We start from the raw sequence: 8,124 nt of genomic DNA, 5'->3' as shown, positions 1-8,124 counted from the left end.
TAAGGGTGGGCTTGGAGGTTTTCTTAAACTAATTTTTTCTATATCACAATGGTATTAATATGAAAATTATAGGAAGCACACTCCTGATCGGCATGGTATTCACTTTCTTCTTTTCCTTTACTGAAACATGGTATCCACTTGCAAAAAATTTCTACGTCATAAAAATATCTTGTTCCATACGCTAAATCATCCTTTAACCAACCTGGTAAAATACAAAAAAAAAAAAAAGGTAGCCTCCTTTTTGTGACCGGGTTGTCGGTCCAGTGGCCGAAGTCGACCGTTTAGTTGTCGAAGCCATCAGCCACCAGTTTGACAGCCAGAGCCAATGGCTCGCCGGAGTTGGTCGTTCTGTTGCCAAAATCGTCAGTCCAACGATCAAACTGTCAGCTGCCGGATGGGTAGCTCTGGTGGCTAAGCCGCTGTTTCTGTTGATTTGTGCTTGAAAATTTCTACATGTTATATCAATTGCCTGAAAATGGTTTCAAATGTAAAATATTTTCATTATAAACATTACAGCAAAACAAACAGAGCATTATGTACTACATCTGAACTATTTTTTTGTCATTTTGTGATCTTGGATTTCAAATTTATCATTTCGGTGACATCGTGGCTAAACTCTTTAAGTCAGAGGAGTAAAATAGAGGTTTGTTGATTTTATTTGTTTTTTGTTTGGATTTTGGATTTAATCTAGTTGCCGGAGGTTTGTTCATTATCTTCTTTGTTCTTTTATTTGTTGATCTTATTTGTTCTTCTAGTGTACTTAGCATGCGTTTTGGATTAACTTTTTTATTTTAGTCTCATAGTCATAGTTTATTTGTTTATATAAATTTTTTAAGAGTCTCAGTTTTTCTAAGTTGTTGAGCCGGCTTGATGCCTTAAAAACCTAACAGTGCTTGCTTTTAAAGTAGATAAAAAAAGCTTTAGCAAAAGTTGAAAACATGAAAGAGGGCCGGCCTATATGATAAAAACTTTATCTCTCTCTCTCAGTCCTTTTCTGCTTCAGATTTAAGCTAAAGCAGATGAAGTAGTAAATAGCCGATCTGAACCAAATTCAGTCTCTTTGTATTTATAGCTTTTGCTGACCCAAAAACAATGCCAGCCAACCCATTATTACATTTACGTTTACATTACTACTGAGGCGTTGGGTTTACAGAGGGAAGCTTCAGCGTGAATTGAAGAAGGTAGAGAGAAAAAAGATAGCTGGAGTCGTTGGAGAGTGAGAAGTCAGTTATGTATTGTCTAATCAAGTGATCCTATACTTCATTAGTTTTTAATATATTTACAAAAATACTATTAAATAACTGAAAACCAATAAAATGAGTTTTTTAAAATCAGAATTTAGGCATGTTGGGTACTGTTGTTATATTAACGTAGTTTAAGTATTATGAAAATATATATTGTGTTATTTAAATAATAAAATTAATGTTTATTTAACTAGCTTGTATTTTTTTTTTGAATACTATTTATTTTATTAAAAATTAAAAATATTATAATAAAATAATTATTAAATATATAAATAGTATTATAAAATTAATTTTTAGTGAAAAAATTACTGAAAAAAAGAAATGGTTGGATTCATAAATAGCACACAGACCCACTAGTACGACACATTTAAAATTTAGACGTTGAAAGAGGTAGTAGGTCCGTGTACAGTATATGGAGCCCATGGGAAAGTCTGTCACACGTTCACGTGGTTCTCAATAAATAAAACACCCTGGTAACGTTCACGTGTTGACTTGTTTTTCACTTCCATGAGTCATTATTATATGTGGCTTTTTATCTTGATTGGTAGCTGGCGCTCTCTATCTCTCTCTCTCGTAATTTATTGATGGGATGTTTCCACGTTTTCCACCATGAATTTCCAGTGTAAACTTGTCTTTCATCTTCCTCTTCCATGATTCATTTTTCACGTTTTACATTCTGCATGCCTACTTCCCTACCCTTTATGTTTCATTGCCAACTATGATCTGGGTCTTCGTGTTCAACTCTAGTGGCTGTTTTTTCCGCTTAGCACTCTTAAATCAGAGGTGTAAAGGGAGGTACATGCTTTGCTTCTATTGTCCATCTTTGCTTTGCTTTACAAATTTATTGTTGTGACCAGATTTACTAGTAAATTATCCAATTTCCTTAATTCTCATGCATTTCCCTGTGATTTTAATTTTATTCCTGCTGCATATTTGTTATCGTGTTAATTTTCTTCTTGGTTTTTAACTATGTGCCTTAAAAAAAAAAAAAATCTGTGCTTGTTCTCTCTGACTGCATATTAATTTGGTGATCTTTTTAACTCAAAAAACCACTTAAGGGCTTGTTTTGGAAAAATAATATTATTTTATTATTAATTATTTAAAATAGTGTTGCAGTAAAATTATTTGAGAGAAGAGCCTCTCTTTAAAACTCATGTTTTTAAAACATGATTTCAAATATTGAAATTTCAAATTTTAGACTAAAATTTTGTTTTCAAAACAAGATTATTAAAATTGTGTTTTGTTAGCACGACTTCATTATAAACACATTATACTCTAAAATTGTGTTTTGAAAATATGATTTTAGTGCAAAATTTGTAATTTTCATACTTCAAAGAGGCTATTCTTTTTTCCTTTTTGATACTATGGAATCACCTCGTATTTGGAAAGGATTAAGAAGATAAATAGTTTTCAAACCTACCAAGGTCAAGGAAAAGTCACTTGAATATCAAATAAAGAGGAATTTCATATGTCGTCAAGTAAGTAAAAAATTTATTGTAATTAGAGTTGTAAATGATTTTAAGTATTAAAACTTTAGGATTGTCCTTCTAGTTTTAATTCAAATAATAGTTAAGCTTGAGTTCATCAAGAAACTAAATTATATGTTCAACTTTAATTAATTTTATTGTCGAATATGCTTTAATCCTTTCTCAAAAAAAAAAAAAAAAAAACTTGTTCACAAGCTATTTGACTTATATATTTTTTTCATATATAGTATTCACAATGGCTAAAACTTTTTATACTGTCACAAATCTATACTACCAATTAGTAAATAAATTATTATTGGAATTATGTTATTTGAATTATTTAGATAAACTGATTTTCATTTCTAAACTTTTAAAACTAGATTTATTAGCATTGTATCATTAAAAATGACTATTTATATTATCAATAAATTATAAATACTACTTTGATATCTTAGGAATTTATTTACAAACTTACAAAAATATATTTTAAATTTATACTAATATATTTTTATATATGTGTGTGTATATATTAAATTTAAATCTATGTTTTGTTTACAAATATATAATCTATATAAAATTGAAGATGTTTAACTTTTGATAGACCTCATAATATTATGCAACATAAGCTTTTGAATTCTCACAATTTTATACTTGATATATATATATTTCACTATAATTTTGGTATATTATATTTTCTTTAAATAGTGAAATATATAATTTCGTATATATACACAATTATTATAAGATATTAAATTCTATAAGGATATGATGTAAAATCCAAGTTTTACTTGGCTAACCCAACATATCACATCATCATATTACATATTATAGAATAGACATAACTATACCTAATCAATTTTAATATTCATTTGAAAATTTAACTTAATTGTGAGTTTATTGAGATGTTATTATGTGTGACAGGATGTAGTGAGTTTTAAATAAAAATCTGATGTGGCAATCTTTTATTAGATGGTATAAATATATATTTTACATCTCATCCTTGCCAAATTCAACTTACTTTATTTTGCAATGCACAAAGTACCAACTATGAACTTGCTCATTTCACTTATAAATTTACGTGTAAACATGTTTACCACATAAATTACAGCCTAGCATCAACTTTGAAGAAGTTGCTAAGAGTTTTCTGTTTAATTTCACTGATCAACGAAACCGGCATGAATTTGATGGCTCATATTTTCTTCGGTAGGGGATCATATGTTTAGTTTTTAGGTCAAAGTCATACTATTACCTTTGCCTTCTTTCTGGATTTTCATTGCGGTGGGATTCGGGTGGTAACATCAATTTTCTTTTGTCTGTGCCTTTTTTTTTTTTTTTTAATTAAATTTTTTTATTGATTTCTTAGGCTTTTTACTGTTTCTAATGAGTAATTTAAAGCATTCCCATCAAAACTCTTAAAACTTTTAACATTTAACAACTAAAAAATTATTTTATCTATTTTAATAACTTACTTTATAATATACTCAATATAAATTTATTTTTACATTCAATTTATTAAAATAATATAAAAACTTATTAATATAAAATAAAATTTTTCCACATAAATTCATAGCAACCAGTAAGCAGCCTTCAGCCACAACCCATTACCAAAAAAAAACCCAAAACAACCACCACCGCTACTACCATTGTGGCAGCCACAACCCATGCAAAAAAAAACCTATAACAAAACTACCACCAGAACAACCACCATCATTAACAACCCACCATAGAACCCATTAAAATAGACCAACACCACCGGCCAAAACAACCATCATCACAATCACAAGTCACTCCAAAAAAAAATCCAAACAATCCACCAAGACCCCCACCACTGAAAAAAAAAAAAAAAAAAAAAACCCATAAAACTTCAACAGCACCACCACTACAACCGTGACCCAAAATCAACCACAGCACACACCAGCATGTACCCTTCGTCATCCACCTCCAACAAAAAACCCAAGCCAAATCAAGTAGGCTCTAGCGTGGTCCCTCAAAGATTGAACCTAAAACTGAAAACCCAAGCCAAATTAAGTGATTATCATGAAAAAAACTTCCCAATCCTGAAACAAATCAAGGAAAAATCATACCTCATGGAGAAAGGCCGGTGAAACAACACAGGGAAAGAAAGAAGAAAAGAGAGAAAAAGTGAGTTGGTAAGAGAAAAAGAAAGAGGGAAAGTGAATGAATAGTCAGAAAGTAGTAATAAAAAACTATTGTCTTTATAAGATTTGAGCTAGAGTATACTGTTATAAATGACAATCTACTATAGCTGAGATTCTAAATATTTTAAGTATAGCAGATTTGTTGTGGTATGATTTTTGTGGAATGAGATTCTAAATTTAGCTTTTATCTTTGATCTGAATGCTATTATTGATGGGTTGTTTTCACCTTCTCCACCATGAATTTTCAGCGTATACTTGTCTTTAATCTTGCTCTTCCAATATTCGTTCTTCACGCTCTACGTTTCATTGCCCAACTTTGATCTGGCTCTTTGTATTCGAGTCTAGTAACTGTTCATTCGCTTTGCACTCTTAAATCAGAGGAGTAAAGAGAGGTACCTGCTTCTACTGTCCATCTTTGCTTTGCTTTACAAATTTATTGTTGTGACCGGATCATCTACTTGTTCATTATTATTAAGAAGTTGAATTTAACTTGGTAGGATATATGATACTATAAAACTTTGTAATTCTTCTTGGGTGATGCTTTTATTGGATATGGTTAATTGGTTGCAGAAACAACAAAAGGAACTTAAAGACCTTTTATGATATCGCACAAGTTCCAATGATAAAACAAATTTATCTGGATTTTCTGATTTTAAATATTGCCATTTTAATATTGCCTTAACAGATTTTTTTATTTTTTATTTCTATTACTTTGTGTTTTGATGATTTCGTTGAAGTAAGTTGTTTTTATTGTAGTACATACATGAATGGAGAGGCAGTTGAAAAGGCAGGTCGACAGATCTACTTTTACAAATATACAAAGACAGTTTTGGGTTTAAGCTTATTTTTGGAAAGCACAAGTTCCGCAAAAATGCCCCAATTGAATTTTTCAATTTCCTCCAATTTTATTTAGATATAAAATATGCGTATTTTTAAAATCAAATAAATAACATGTTGTATTTTATGCTAAAAATAAGAGAGAATTGAAGGATTTGGACTCCTTTCCCATTAAAATATAAAATTAATTGAATAGTTCGAAAATATGAGAGAGTATTGCATAATTTGGGCTCCATTCCCACTAAAATATAAAAGTAATTGAATATTTTGACCATAGGAATGACAATGGTAAGACTCGGGGTAGGTTTCTTTATGCTTGAACCCACCCTGCGGGCCTGCCCCCGTTACCCGAACCCGCCCCGTTTAATAAATGGGGTTTTTAAAAAAACTCAAACTGCCCCATCAGGCCCGTCTTGTCATGATTGGCCCAAAATCTCAAACACAAACACAAAAATCACAAATACAAATTTTAGATTTATGATTTTCCCTTTCAAAATCACAAATATAAACACAAATCCTAACACAAACACAAACACGGAAATCATAAATACAAACACAAACTCACATGATTGAGACGAACTAAACCTAGAAAAAAAAATGGAGAATGAGGTGGAGCGAGGTCGTGAGAGGGTATTTGAGCGAGACCATGAGGGGGCAGTTGAGTGAGGCCATGATAGGGTGGCTAACTAGCAGGGTATCAGTGCGAGATGGTAAGGGATATTGCCATATGGGTTGTGCGGGATGGGCAAGGGAGATGACAGGGTTGAGCAAGATCGGCGAGGGCGAACCGAAGATGAGTGAGTTAGAGAGTTGTGCTTTTGGCCTTGTGAGTGAGAGAGTTGAGAGATGTATAGGGAGAGGGCGGTTGAGTTAGGGTTAGGATTAGGAAAAATGAAAATGGAGAGTGTTTAGAAGATATTTATACTTAGGGTTAGGATTAGGGTTTTTAAATTTTTTTAAATATTATATATGTATATAGGTTGGGTTTGCATAATACCAAAACCCGACCCGAACTTATTTTGGGTTTTTTTTTTTTTTTTTTTTTTTAACTAAAACCCAAATCCGCCCCATTTGCTTCATGGGTCGGGTAAAACCTGCCCCATTTGGCCCGGGTACCCACGGGCCGAGCTAGGCCGGGCCTATTTTGCCATTCTTATTTGACTGCATATTTTCTTTCATAATGAAAGGACGGACTCAAAATATAGATTTAATTGTGAGCTATTACGCATATAATTATAAATATTTATTATGTAAACAAAAAGTAAATATAATATAAACTGCATTGATATGTGAATAAATAAAATCAAGATACAGAAATTATGGACTTGAAGAAAATAGAATGGAAAACCTCGTTTGTGATGAAGGGCGGTGTTTAATTTTAACTTCAACTGTACATGCTTAAAGATGAAAGGCGCTTTTTAATTTTAACTTTTTTAATTTTAACTGCACATACTTTAAGATAAATTTTGTTCCTTACTGTGGTGTTTTGAATGTCTTGGACACACGCATCCAAGTTCAACTCAACTGGCTTGCGTATGTGTTCGAGTGAGCCCCACTTAAATTGGTCCTCCCTTCCACAAAAGAAGGGTGCCCCATAGGTAGACATAGGTAGACATGGCAAAATGGGTGGGTCGGGTCAGGTTCAGATTGGGTCAGTTAGATTGCGGGTCAAACCGGTTATGGGTTAAAAGTGGGTTCGGGTCAATCAGGTTGCGGGTCAGGTTGACCCGTATTTTTCACATGATTTTTTTTTTTTATATAATTTTTATAAAGAAAACATGTATTTGTCATTCGGAAAGTTATGCAACAAATTACTTGATGTAGAATGTTATTTTGAATTCACCACTTATATCAAAAACACCCCTCAAAAAAAAAAAACCACTTATATTAAAAATGAACTTTGTGACTTATTAATGTTCCAATAATGCTTTTTGGAAGGTAAAATATTCCAATTCACAAAACAAATTTTGAAATAATATTTATAACATTGTTCTGTACCAGCCTACCCACTGGTACAGCAAATTCTGGCCATACCTAATGGTACGATTCTTAAAACAAAATACACAATGTCTTTCAATGTATTTTTTTTTTTTTTTGAGAAACCAGTCTTTCAATGTATTTGAATCTTAATATATTTAATATTACCACCGATCAATTCCTGTTTTCTAATTGTGCTCACTTGTGGATATTCAGAACTAGGCATGACTGTGGGCTGGTGAAGCAATTAACTCAAGTGTGAAAGTCAAGCTCTAAAGCGTAATCGGTGTGGTACGACGGTCATATAGATAATATTCCTGTACTTCCATAATTCACTGTTCGTTCTTCATGGTCATTTTGCCATTTATACCATACCGTACTCCAATCTCTATATCTTGCTTCTCATATTCAATCCAGTACTCCTTTTCAATTTCCTTCATT

At 31.8% G+C, this 8,124-nt stretch overlaps 1 long non-coding RNA gene across 1 annotated transcript; it reads left to right on the top strand.

The window, feature by feature from the left end:
* The first annotated feature begins 1,515 nt into the window (after positions 1 to 1,515).
* Positions 1,516 to 8,118, top strand: LOC136068563 (uncharacterized). Its single transcript, XR_010629923.1, has 3 exons — positions 1,516 to 2,039; positions 5,118 to 5,261; positions 7,900 to 8,118. It is a non-coding gene; the product is annotated as an uncharacterized LOC136068563 (long non-coding RNA).
* The last annotated feature ends 6 nt before the right edge of the window (positions 8,119 to 8,124 follow it).

Source organism: Quercus suber, unplaced genomic scaffold, assembly GCF_002906115.3.
Source record: "Quercus suber isolate HL8 unplaced genomic scaffold, Cork oak 2.0 scaffold_121, whole genome shotgun sequence".
NCBI lineage: Eukaryota > Viridiplantae > Streptophyta > Magnoliopsida > Fagales > Fagaceae > Quercus > Quercus suber.
This window is presented reverse-complemented; position numbering and strand designations above follow the sequence as displayed.